This window comes from Sceloporus occidentalis, unplaced genomic scaffold (assembly GCF_023333645.1).
Source record: "Sceloporus occidentalis isolate IW3139 unplaced genomic scaffold, rSceOcc1.0.p SCAF_2, whole genome shotgun sequence".
In the NCBI taxonomy this organism is placed as follows: Eukaryota; Metazoa; Chordata; class Lepidosauria; order Squamata; family Phrynosomatidae; genus Sceloporus; species Sceloporus occidentalis.
The window spans coordinates 232,768,330-232,782,843 of record NW_028316982.1 but is presented as its reverse complement, the minus strand read 5'-3'; the positions used below and the strand labels follow the sequence as shown (position 1 = coordinate 232,782,843).

Here is a 14,514-nt window from a genome sequence, read left to right as displayed (position 1 = left end):
CATCTGTTTAATATAAAATAATTCCTGAAATTTGAAAACTTTAAAATGGGTCCTGCCTCTGCAAACAAAATATACGTCCCCCCACCATCACCCAAGTCTGAACATTAATTAGGACCATGTTAGGGTCACTGCTTGGCAAACAGGACAATTAACAAATATCTCCCACATATGCTTTGATGTTACACACTGAACACCAGCATTCAGTTGTCACTTGACAGACGTTAAATGCTTCAATTATATTTGAAACATCAAAGTGGGCTGTGTTTCTATCAGGAAGCCCTCAACTGTAGTAATATAATGTAAAATAACACCCTATTTGGCAAGCTGTACAGAAAGTACAGATAGGCATTAAAAATAACATTAAACAACAACAAAATGCCTTCTCATCCAGTAGATCTTCTCCAAAACAAGACCAAAATGTATCTATGTAGGGTGCTTAGAAATTTTATTTTGCCAAATGGATCACCTGATGGTTGCAACTGAGAGAAACTCTTCAGGACTATCTCTGTCTAATAACATTTATCAAAAGAACATTTGCACAAAAATGCTTTGGAAACAGGCACAGGACCTCAAGCCACCACAGTCTATTGGAAACACATGTTCTTCAACGTAATGTCTTATATCCATATGTAGTTTAAGCATTTCCTTCTATATGGTGGTGACATCGCTTAATTTCACATGCACCATGAGATCTCCTGCTTACATATGGAAATATGAATCACTATTTGTAATGGAAATAATGAGCTGTAGCAGCTGTGACTTGTCATACAAAGAATAAAAACTATAAAAATTAGCTATATGGCATTACAATAATTAAGAGCTGGGAACAAAAAGAATGTAATACTGTGCAATAAATTAATTATTTTTAAAGGTAGCAGCAGACTCACCAATTAATTAGAAACTGGTAATCCATCTGTATTATGTTTTTTCCATGTTCCAAATGAGTACTTTTGAAGGCCAGTTAAATTTGCAGTAAGTGTGTAAACTTTAGAACAGCCACACTTAATTTCTTACTAAGCCAACAAAGGACAAAGGTGTTAATGCTATTTTAGTTCTACTTACTACACTGCATGATTAGTGTCAGTAAGAACAGTATTATATTATATTCATTGGTTCCTTACGTATGAGCAAATTGTGGTACAATGCAATATATCATCATCTGTATAAATATAAAAGTATTAATGACTAAACAAATAATAAAAAAATTACTGATGATGAATTCACTGAAGATCAGACCTAAAAATCACATCTTAAATTAGTTTTTTGTGCGTTTTTCAGGCTATGTGGCAATGTTCTATAAGAGTTTATTCCTGACATTTCACTGGCATCTGTGGCTGGCATCTTCAGAATGCATTCTCTGAAGATGCCAGCCACAGATGCCAGTGAAATGTCAGGAATAAACTCTTCCAGAACATGGCCACATAGCCCAAAAAAACCCCACAAAAAACTATGGATTCCGGCCATGAAAGCCTTCAACTTCACATCTTAAATTCTCACCTACTTGAAATATTTTGATTCTCAGCCCCAAGCAAGGGTATGTTACATTTTTTTTTACACAGGCTATGGAAGTCAGCTGCCACTGGAACACAAACTTGGCTCTTAATGTCACCAGTAAGGGCATATGAAGAATCTCATTAGGTCAGACCAAAGGCCTATGTAGCCCAATATACTTTTTCCACAGTGCCAGCCAAATAACTATGGGAAGCAGGATTTAAGTGCAACAGGATCATCCTCCTCCTCATGCTACCAGCAACTGGTAATGCATACTGCCTCTCATCCTGGAGATAGTTTACAGTCATCACAGCCAATGATAGCTTTAATTTCTATAAATTTCTCTAAACCCCTTTTTACCTAAAGTGAAAGAAATACTAAATCCAGTCATTCTCCGAAGATGCCACCCACAGATGCTGGCCCTAAAAACCCACAAAAAAAACTATAAATCCAGTTAGTTTTGCTTTTAAACGCTTCTCAAACCTCTGAAATTGTGGCCATCAGTACATCTTGTGGTGCCAATTTTTATAGGTTAACTATGCACTGAAGTACCTTTGGATCATATGCATTTATTAATATACACTGAGAGACATTATGATTTAGAAGATTGCCCAAGGTTGGAAATATTGGACAAAATTGGACAAATACCTTGGAAATAATCTAAATCTTATAATCAACAGGGGAAACTCCCAAATGCTGTGGTTGTTGATAATGATGAGTTGTAATTGATTTAATGGTCTTGTCAACTTGGAACTAGCAACTGGAACAGCAGTTGAGGGGATCCTGAATCCTCTTGCAGCCAATGATTGAACTAGCCCCCTAAACAACTAATTGCACCCAGATTATTCCCACCTGGTGATCAAATTCCCCACTGCTGACTAGAGTGTATCCCCTCCAACATAAAACCAATGGAAGATTGGTTTTGAAGAATTATTTAGTACAAAAGCAGTGAAAGCATGTCCTATCTCCTGCAAAGCGATGAAAAATATGAAACCAGGGTAGCATATCTTTTCTCAGCCTCAAATTGCCAAGTTTATGCATAAAGTATCACTAAAGTCACTAATGCAAACTGACCTTTTCTCTCCACTGAACAGCTGTTAACTTGTAGTCATGATGCTAACAAGGATTCGAAAATCGATCTGTCTGGTGGCACAGGACCAACTTGCTACCAAAAGTTTCACAGAAAAACCTAAACTACTTTTTGAATTCTATCAGTTTGGTTAGTTAACAACAACAACAACAAAAGGAGAAAATATAGTTGGCCCTCCGTTTTCATGGGGGATCCCTTCCGGACCCCCCCCCCACGAAAACGGAGGCTTGTGCGTGTGCATAATTGGAAATCACCTCCGCAGATATTCACAGATGTGTATCCCAGATTCGCCAGTTAGGAGGGGTGACTGCAGACCCAATTGTCTGGTTTAGAACATCTGGGGTCAAATGCTGACCTAGGGTCATATGTGGCCTCCAAAGCTGTCCTTGTGGCCTTTGACCCCTCCAGACTGACCAGTCCATTTTTTTCCTGGCTAAAGGGGTAAGGGGATAAATTGCTTCTCCCAAAAGGCAATTTACCCTATCAACAGGTTGCAGCATTCCTTCTCCTACATTCTGTAATAGGAGAAATCCTGTTTTCCAAATCTGACCACTTCCAGTTTTGTTTTGTTTTTCACTTTGGGTAAATTTTTGGCAGCCCATTCAGCCCCTGGAAGTCCCATAATTTTGAAAATTGGTCCCTGGACCTGCTGTAGTTGTTCATTTTCAATTCTGGTAGTAGTAGACAACACCAAATCAAAGCTCAGCTTATATAAACATTCTGGGATAAACATCTGGTCACTATCCCCACTACACAATTATAGAGCTACTATTTCACTTTAACAGCCATGGTTCTGTCCTATGGAATCCTGGGATTTTCAGTTTAGGGAGGGGCATTTAGATTTGCTGCCAGAGAGCTCTAGAGCCTCACCCAACTACAAAGTCCAGGACTCCATAGGATGCAGCCATATTAGTTAAAGTGAAATTAGAACCCCATAATTGTGTAGTGTGAATGGGACCCTGCGCTCTATCCTCCCTACTCCTCTTCCCTTTGCATGTGTCAACTTCATCCTCCATTTTCTGGTTTAAGGCAAGCTTGGACTGTACAAACAAGGATAAAAGCTAATTTGCAATACTCATTTTCAGGAAAAATGTGAACCACAGTTTACTCCAAACTGAGAAAGATGGGAAGGAGAAGGAGAACTGAAAGATGAGGCAAACCACTGACATTATGTCTATCCAAATCCAACTTTAAGAAGGAAGGTTCTGAAATTCAAAACCCCAAGATTCAATTCAACACCCCAAGATTGCCCATGGAAGGATGTCAATAGGATTAATTTTTAAAACACAACAGACACTGCCTACTTCTCTAGAATCATGTGCACTCTGTTTGAATCTAGCAAACACTCTATATAAACCAGAACACAGAAAAATATAGGGTCTAAAAAGGGCACAAGAACTTAAGATAAAAACAATCAGCATAGCTAAATTAAAGACCAAAAGACTTGGGAAATTAAGAAGCTTTTTAGATCTGAAAGGACAACAAAATCATCCCAAGCAGCCCACACTGGGACAAGTATTTCATACTACCACTAAAATAATGCTTAGCGCCCTTCTATCTCATCTCAAATAGAAGGTGAGATAATACCCTGAACATACAGAATTCCATGAACATACAGAATGAACTGGCCATACAGAAGGAATGTAAGCATCTCTCTTTATGTAGCCTTTCTAAATATCACTCAGTGCAACCTCAGCAAAAGCAATATGGACTTTACGAAATACAATAAAATAAAATATTCAAACTGAACAACCTGACATCAGATGGCTAACCACAGCATGATAACTAGTCTGTTTGCACCCAAAGGTACAACAAGTGTCCTTCATTTGAATTTGTGACTTGTTTTTCAATTTAAGTCCGAACAGATTCTAAATCATAATGGTTTCCACTCCTTACACCAATCAAAAAATACTTGCACTGCACAACTAGCAGCTAGGGGAAAAGGAGGATCCAGAATAAGTGCTTCAAAAGGCAGCTGCACATTTGACAAGGCTATTTCTTACAAGTCCTCCACAGGTCCATTGAGGGATTTAACTCTCCAAAGAGTTACGTCTTGTACAGGTGGCCCATATAACTTCACGAGGATTCTGTTCTTAATAGCTTTCAAAGTCCGCACACTGCATTTATTAGTATAGTTCTGACTAAGACCCCAAACTATTTTTATAGGGCCCTATACAATAGTAAGAATTTAGAGTTTAGCTAAGCTTTCAAAGCTGAGTTATATCTAGGCTGAAGTGTTGCGCCTCAGACAAATCCCAATTTTAAGAGAGAAAAGGAACCTAAGTTCAATTAATACAGGAATGAAACTGAAAGATGGAACACCATGATATTACTCAAATTTTTAAGATCTGGTCAGGTGTGCTCTGGCACTGTATGCATTAATTGGCTGTTTTAATCTCTGGGGCTTTCACACATGAATAAAACTGTATAATAGGCAATAATATAAATTGGAGCCCACATAGAATTAGAAAGAGGGCAGAATGGACCTGGAAAATACACACACACACACACCCCATCACCACCACTGCCAGAGTGATAGCACGTGATTCTGCAAGGCTACAGGGTCAAATGAACAGTCGTCTGTTCACCTAGCCAAGAGCTTCAGCTGTCTAGCATGGTAGCACAATTGCTTTACAGATTGCTTGGTGACGTTTGAAGACACAACAAAGAGACTGCCAACTTTTAGCCCTGTACCTGGGCTGCACAGGGTATTTTAACCTTCATTACTCAATACTGTATGCAAGAGCTTGTGGTGGTCAAATGCAGGGACGCTTGTTGTGCAGTACACATGTCCAATACTATTTTTATTCCCATTCTAGGATCCTGAGTTATGGGCTTTAGTATAGGATCTAGAAATCCTTCCTCTGCAGTGATCTTTCCCCCTAAACATTACAAATAACTTTTTCACTATAAGAACCAGTCAACTGTGGAATTGACTGCCTCAGAGGATGATGAACTTTATCCTTCTTTGTTATTTAAACATACAGTAGGTTTGATGGGAAACTTTCAGGAATACTTCAATTGTGTATTCTTGCATTGCAGGGGGTTAGATAACCCTTTTGGTTCCTTCCAACTCATTAAGATTCTTTAATAATGTGGCTGAACCTCACACTTTCATTTCTCTCCCTTGAAAAGCCATAGAAATAAGCAAACAACAAAACTTTGGTTACAGTATTTCTCTAGCTTGTGGGGAGAGACAAGAGAGAATACTGGGTGCAAACAAACAACGGGGACATATTTACTTGAATACCCCAGGGTAAAATTAGTAGCAACTCATCAGAGAGCCTATACGATGACAGTCCCCACTCATTGGAATGCCCTTCCCGAAAAGATCTGACTTTGTTCCACTTTGGAAGCCTTCAAGAAGGCACTGAAAACTTATCTTTTTCAGAAAGCATACCCTCCTGATTCTCTTTAAAGATAGAATACCCTTGTCCAGATCAGGATGTCCAACCACAACTGATAGCCTCTAATAGTTTTATACGCGGCTCCAGATTTTGTATTGAATTGTGTAAAATTGTTGATGAAATTGCTAATGTACTGTATTGCTTGATGTATTGTATTGCTTTGTATAACTGGCACAGTGTGAACCGCTTTGATCAGAAGGAAAAGCGGTATACAAATAAAAGTTTTATTATTTATTATTTTATAATAAGGAAACAAGGGAAGGTAGTTCCATGGGATGAGCAAAATGTGGTCATAGGGTACCTGCACTTCCCCCAGGAAGTTTTACATCCTTTAAAATCTCCAAATCCACTAGTCAAAAAGAAAGGGGGGCTGCATTTCCTGGAAGTTTCCTGGAGCAACAACTCAATTTTTAAATAGATTACACTGTTTAGTATTAAAAAATATCCGATTTATGAAGCCAAAAGTGGACTTCTTACCACTTCCATGTTTTTGTTTTTGGCTGTTCATTTTGCCCCCAAAGGGCCTCAGCCATAGAAAATTGACGTCTTTATTGTGACAACCAACTGCACCAATACCCACAAGTCTCAATTCAAATAGTCATCTAACTGAAGGCATCCATATTTCTAAACTGTATATTAACTACATCACCCACTTCTTGCAGTCCACACTGTCCCATGTTGGTGGACCAAAAGTGACACAACTTTCTTGGAACCATTTTAGCTGGACTTTTCTTTTCTCTTTTCTTTTCAAGAGTCAGGATTTGAAGGATTCTGAGAGGCAGGTGACCCAAACAGTTCCACTTAAGGACAGTATGAGAGCATTTTGGCAAGTTTTCAAGTGAACAATCATCTCCAATTTTTTTTAAAAAAAATAGGTTGGGGGTGTTTTGTTGGTCATCAGGCAAGCTTTGACGGCCACAAAATTGGGTTGGGAACCACACTTTCCCCATCTGTGTAGTAAGACATGGGGCAATTCTAAAAGCTTACTTTGGTTTGGTTTACAAATGCATACTCCATATTTCTGTGCAGAAAAGATGCAAAGCAACTGATATAAAAGAAAAAGACACCACAAACAACTGAAAAGAAGTTTATATAAATAGTAAAATGTCATATAAATAGTCAAAACAAAACAAATGGAAAAGACAAAAGCCATATTTCAGGATGCACACCCAGTGACAAATGTTCTCTGAAAGATCAGGATGTATAGCCATCTAACTATGCACAGCAACAAGGTTATGCTGTCTGGGAAAGACATACTACAACTGTGATACCACAACGGGGGGGGGGGGGGGGACGGATACCTGCCATGCTTCCAATTTAAATGGAGAGCTTCTGAAGGAAAAACAATCTTGTTTTAAACTGACGTGCAAAATAGACCAGTGGAAGCCGAATTGGCGCCGTGGCAACCAAATGCTGTGTCCCAAATCCGCCTTGAAGCACGAGAAAAAGGAGCAGCAAATAGCCACTCCTTTTTTTGGATGGCAAAAAAGATGGCTTTTGCACCTATGCCATGGCTGGAAGCTGGCTTTATGATGCTCTGGCAGTGTGCAGCATTTCAACACCACACCACTGAAGCATTATGAAACTGTCCCCATTAAACAGCCGGGCAGCTTCCAGCAGCTTGGGAACATGCCGCATGTAAACACCGCACTACCAAGCCATCCAGAAAGCAGCGCAAAGGGGTGGTCTGTTTCGTCCCTATGTTAATTTTATTGTGTTCCATCCTGAGATCCTTGAATAGAATAAGACATAAAGTGCAGTGGACCCTTAGTTTCTGATGAAGTTTGGTTCCAGGAACCTCCCTGGATACCAACATTTGTGGATCCTCTAGTTTCATTATGTACAATCGCTTAGTAAAATGATATTCCTTATATAAAATGGCAAAATCAAGGGTTTTTTGTTTCATTTTTAAAAATATTTTTAAGCCATTAATGGTTGAATCTGTGGATGCAGAATCCATGAATATGTAGGTGTGACTATAACTAACTAACTCAAGCCAGCATTTGTTGTTGTTAGCAACCCTTGAGCCTACCACAAATCATGGCGACCCTGTGGATGAGACATCTTTAAGACCCCTTGTCCTCCAGTGTTTGTCCTGCAGATTCATGCCAGTGACCTCTCTGCTTGAGTCTATCCATCCAGTCTGTGACCATCCTCTCTTTCTTCTGCCCTTTATGTTTTCTAGCACTATTGCATTTTCTAATGAATCATGACTTCTCATGATATGCCCAAAGTTTGACAGCCTCAACTTGGTCATTTTGGCTTCCAGGGAGAGTTCAGGCTTGATCTGTTCAAGGACTCATATGTTTGTCTTTTTAGCCATCCATGGTACCCTCAGCACTCTTCTCCAGCACCACATCTCAAATGCATTGATTTTCCTCTTATCTGTTTTCTTCACTGTCCAGCTCTTGCATACTTACATGGTGATGGGGAATACAATGATTCTAATTTTAGTGCTTAGTTGTATACTTTTGCTCTTTAGGGTCCTGCCTAGTTCCTTCATAGCTGCCCTCCCCATTCCTATTCGTCTTCTGATTTCTTGGCTGCAGTCTCTGTTCTGATCAATGTTCGATCCAAGGTATAGGGATTCTGTTACTATTTTGATTTCCTCATTGTCTGGATTGAATTTATGTAAATCTTCCATGGTCATTATTTTTGTTTTCTTTATTTTCAGCAGTTAGACTGCCTTTGAACTTTCTTCCTTGACCTTCCTTGGCAGTTGTTCCAAGTCTACGATGTTTTCTGCTAGTAGTATGGTATCACCTACATATCTTAGATTGTTGGTATTCCTTCCTCCTGTCTTCACTCTTCCTTCTTCTGTGTCCAAGGCTGTTCTTCGTATATTTTCTTCATACAAGTAAGATAATAGAATACAGCCTTGTCTGATCCCCTTGCCAATTGGGAACTATCCTATTTCTCCATAGTCTATTCTGACAATTGCTCCTTGTCCTAAGTATAGATTTCTGATCAGTATACAAGGCAGCATATACTGGGGGATTTGGGGAGACTTTTAGGCACCAATCAGACTTTGTAGTTTCACCAGAGTAACTGCATAATCTGCATTCAAGTCTATACCTGGGACCAACTTTCTCTTTCCTCTCTCTTTTATATTTGATTCTATCACAACACTCCTAGCCACTTCTTTTCCTGCATGCGTGTAAGCATGAGATAAGTTTAACAGGAAATATTAGCCTGGAAACAGATCCAGGGAAATTCCAAAATCCATAATGTGCAAATACTTCTTTGTACCCAACCCCCCCCCCCCCCCCGCCCAAAGCACAAAAATTTATTGGTTGGCTCCACTTATATGTTACAAAACGACAGATTTTGGATTACACCTTATGGTCAACAATCTATCCCTGTGTTTTCTACAACTAGAGAAAGGGAAATCCATCACTTTGGCTTTCTCCCATATTCATTTTTTAAAAAATACTTCTGTCAGATATACGAAGAAATGTTTGGATTTTAGTATATTCTTTTTAAAAAAAGTAAAACTAAAGTTCTTCTCCATTTACACCAGCCAAGTTCAACACAGCTTTTTCCAGAAAAAAGAAGATTCTTCTCTACCTAACTATTCCATCTCATATTTAGCACTTCTAGCTTTGGACTAGGTGATAAATCTTGTCACTTTGGAACGATTTTCTCTGCATTATGTCTCCCCAACTCAAATTCTATTTGTGCCTTATATAAAGAAACGACACAAATTATGATTTTTTTAAAAAAACTATTTTTAAAGTCTCAAAACAAAAGTCTTATCCATCTCTAGATACAATAGTATTCATGGTCTTTGTTGGATCTGTAAAAATATAATTGTCAGCTCCCAAAAGATATATAATTGGAAGTTCAACCAGTATTGACAACAGCGACTCATCCATCTCAGCATCATATTCAGATCCCTCCCCCTCACTTTTCACACATTTATTCCAACAAATGTTACAATACATGCTTACGTTTGCAGGTGTATTTTTACTTCTTTGAGAACTGTAACAGGAATTTTTGGACATGTTCATTTTTCTACCCCAACTCATCCCTTAAAAAAAACAAAACCCTGTTCTATGCATACTAAAGTTTCAATGACACTGATGATGGCTGTAAATGCATGACTCTTCACTGACATGAATTCATGAAAGATCAAGCAGGCCTATTTATCAGACATTAGCAGGGACCTTTGATCTTCCTTTAAGGATGTGGTTCTCAGGCAATTCAAAGGACTGTGGTTTCTTTTTTACAAGTGAGGAAGGGCTAAGTTGAAACAAACATTTCTCAGACAGAAGAAGGTTTTTAAGGAAAGCTATTGTTTGTTAAACTATGCCTGAAAACTTCTGAAACATATTGGGGACCATAATGAGGGCATTCTTTTCCATCTAACTGCTATGGCTCCTTCCCCAGCCCACTTCTGAAAAAACTTGCATTTATGTTGGTGGTATTTGAAAGATAAAAAATATAAGACTTAAAAATTAAAAAGTTGTCTTGATATAGCTTGCAGTGCCATGGATTTTAAAACATGGCACATGATGCCATACTAATAAATATTTAATACAACATATTCTAGAATATCTCATTTGAATTCACACTGAATATCTCCACTTGTAAGAAGAATATAAAACATAATTTGGAAAAAACAATTATGTGGATCCATTCTAGACCTGATTTGCTAAGGAGGTGATGAATATTTTCAATCAAGCCATGTAAGGCAGTGGCATGGGTAAAATGAGAAACACATGAAGCATCTTTTGAAATGCATTCACCCTAAATTGTCAAAAATATTAAACTACAAAAGAATCCCAACAAATAGAGGCCTGCTTTAAAAAGAAAAGGGAAGAAAGCAGAGGTTCTAAAGAATCAATTATTTGCTTCATAGAAACACCAGTGTTTCTTACCACTTTACACCCTCTGCTAAACCAAAACAGGCCACAAAGCCAGCTGCCTGATGCATTAGTCATCCAAGTTTGGTGTAATATAAAACATCCCTTTGGAGGAGTTTCAACATGTCCATTACAGCTTTCATTCATGTCCTCAAAGTATTAATAAAATGCCAAATTAAAGGGAATACAATGAGAAGAGTCACAAAGCCTAACAAAAACTGAAACAAAAATCTCAAGATAAACCAAGTTCATAATCTCTCCTTCTAATTATTGCTAGAGTTGTGAATTGGCAGCACCCAGTACATCAAAAAAACATGGACCGCATATTAACTACTCTTTCAAACTGAGGCCTGATAGCCAATACCTTGTCCCTCATTTGAGCAGTTCATTATCTCTTTTGAAGAAAATCCATGAAATATATATTAGCCACTCCTTATATGCCACCAATAGCTTTTATACACAATACTACAAGTGGAACCTTCTCACAATGTTGTGATTGGGAACGCTCCTGGTCAGTATTTAGCCAACCCTGACCAATGCCAGGATACTTCCAAGCCATACTGGTCATACCCCAGTTTTCTCTTCAACAGATAGCACAATGTAGCTCCTATGGTTGCAGGTGAAAAAATTACATGTAATAGTTTTGTAGCAGGGGTTTCAGCAAGTGTGGCTTGTTAGCTGATTTCATGACAAGCAACACCTGGGAAACTCCTTCTTCTACACTACCATTAAAACTAGGGGAGCTATCTCCAACTGAGTAATAGGTGGGGTGGAGGTATTTCTTTGCCACGTGTGTTTCTTAACCCCTGTTTAAATCATCCCTTCATCAAGTCAGGGGTTGGACCAATGGTTCCCAAACTGTGCTCTTTAAGGGATTTTGGACTTCAGCTCCCAGAATCCCAGACCATTGACCAACATGGCTGAGGCTTCTGGGAGCTAAAGTTCAACGTCTCTTAAAGGGCACATTTTGGGGACCACTGGATTAGACAGATAACAAGGCCTTCTCAGCTCTGTGATTTTACTTCTGCAAACCCTAGAATTCCCCAGAGAACATGCATTTCTTTTTTTCTCAAAGGCCTCATGTTTGCTACAATGTGGTCTTTACATCATGTCTCCTGTGCATTCTTTAATTTGCCCACTTTTATACTAGCAACCTATGATCTAAGCATGGAGAGGCAACTTATCTTCCCAAACCTCACTCCTAAGCCATAGGGCATCAGTGGCCTTAACTGTGGCATTTTCTAAGACACAGAGAGGCAATGCAAAAGGTGAGACACAGTACAGAAAACTATGGTCCAAAATACACTGCAGAAATAATCTAGTTCAAGATGCTTTAACTACTTTGGCTCAATGCTAGGCAATTATGGGAACTGTACTTTTGTGAGACATTCAGCCTTCTCTATCAGATAGCTCTGGTGCCACAATAAACTACAATTCCCAGGATTCCCCAGCACTGAGCCAGGGCAGTTAAAGTGGTCTCAATTGGATTATTTCTGCAGTGTGTTTTGGACCTATGTTGAATGGATCCTTTACAGAAGCATTAGTATCCAATTTCAGGACTAGCCTGACCACTATACAGAGTGAGGCAACTGCCTCAGCCTCAGATGCAGAGTAATGATGTGGGGCAACAACAGGAGAAGTACCCAGACATTTCTCCTGAGCCATTCATCTGTCCCAGAGGGCAAAGCTTAATGTGATACATGGCCTGTCCCCTGCACTCTCTACAAAGGCTGCCACTCTCAGGTGTGGTGGTGGACTCTCTCTTGTTGCCAGTATTGAAGTAAAATTCAACAGTTAATCCAAGTTCACTTCAGTATTTGGAACATGTGTGTGTCCTTTTGGTTCAGGCAGCAAAATATGTTACACCAGCCATACAAAACTTTCTCTCAATATTGACCACACTGAGGAGATGTTTATCCCATGTTTTGGAACATGTTTGAAATTTAGTTGGAAAGCAAGCACAGTAGTTTCAAGGGGGATGGGGTGAAAAGTTTATCTGCAGAAGCTCACTGTTTCTGTATGAAAAGAAGCAAATTTGCCTTTACCTGCCACTTTTAGCACCTGGTGACTCGTCAACCTAAGGCACAGATGGCATTGTCAACCAAAGTCAGTCAGCACTACAGACAACAACTTCTAAAATGCACTATTTTTCCCCATCACCATGCGACATGATAACTTATCCAGCATGTCAGACAGTTATATTAGACACCCTTCTATTACAAACCACCTGCCAATGATGGAATAATATAATAGCACAGTATTTAATTCAGGCTAGTTCCTACCTACTTAATCCAGATTTTTTAACATGTATACACATACAGGAAAACACTTTTCCAGATCTACATTCCATGCATGTTTTATGGTTAGAGTAATATAAGAAATATCAGAAATGCTTGTCATCCTAGCCTTTCAAAAAAGAAAGAAACTACACAAGGGAGAATTGCGGTAATATTCTGAGATTTAGGAGCATGCCGGACACTGTTGTGATGGCAGTTTCCTTCACAGATTTTCATTATTTTCTACTTAGGGTTTAATTTGAATCAGGTTGTCACTGGGAATATTTGACCCTCTTTAGATTCAAAGGCCTCAATCCTATTTATTTGACCAAGATGATCTCTGGCCTTCTTTTCCACTACCATCTTCCTCCTTCAAAATTTAAAGTACCAGTAGCTCAGCTAATTCAGGAAAAAAATGTTTCTTCTCACACAAAATTAAAATCAGTTGTTAAAACAGGCAAATAAGCATTATATTTCATTGGCAACTTCATACAGCAATTTCATTGTCTACTGGCCAGTTTCTGGGTTCAACTGAAAATGTTACTTCCATCCTTAAAATCTCAAATGACTGGGGACCAGGATCTTCCTATATGATCCTGGCTAACCAGTGAGGTTTGCTGTACAGACCTTCATGCATGCGCCACAGTCTTGCTTATGGGAAAGGGTTTATTCACCAAGTATTGTACAGAATGTGGAATTTTTTGCTCTAAAATGGTGGAATTAGATTGTACATCCCATTATACCAAACACTGTTGTCAGGGGTAGGCAGTTGAGGCTCCTCAGATGTTCTGTTTTGGACTGCAGCTCCCGTGAGAACATCTGAAGATCCTCAGTAGCTTGCACTGACCTACTCGAGTCACTGATCTGTAGATTGAAGACCTATTTGTTTTAATAAGCCTTTAATCTTCACTTTCTGTGATTTTTAAAAATGTGTTCCCTCTGATGTACTGTTTTATTTATTGTCCCCTTTTTTGTGTGACAGCTTTATTATTTTATTATGGTGTTCACATCTTTCCCCCCAAATGCGGATATTACTCCCTTTGAATGCACCCTTGGCAGTACAGAGATGGGGGTGGGGGATATTTAACAACACAAAGAAAGTGTTTGAACTATACTATTCCAAACACACATTAATGTTACTTTTTAATGTTAAAGCTGCAATCTCAAAGTACACTTGCTAGAGGGTAAGCAAGCAAACACCAGAGTACTTCCTTGTGAGTAAAAATGTACAGGATTGCACTGTTGTGCTTCATTCAGTGTATTAGTGATACACTGAAATTGGGGAATTGATTTACAATGTGGGGAAGTGCCAAATGTCAAGCCTAGAAAGGTTACTTTTCTGAGCTATCTCAAGTTGGGGAAATTTTGAAATTAAAGTTCAAAAA

General features: G+C 38.8%; 1 protein-coding gene across 1 annotated transcript in view; it reads right to left on the bottom strand.

Moving 5' to 3' along the window:
• Positions 1-14,514, bottom strand: part of CMSS1 (cms1 ribosomal small subunit homolog) — a 254,657-nt gene that overhangs the window by 139,809 nt on the left and 100,334 nt on the right. The gene's annotated exons all lie outside the window — the stretch shown is intronic.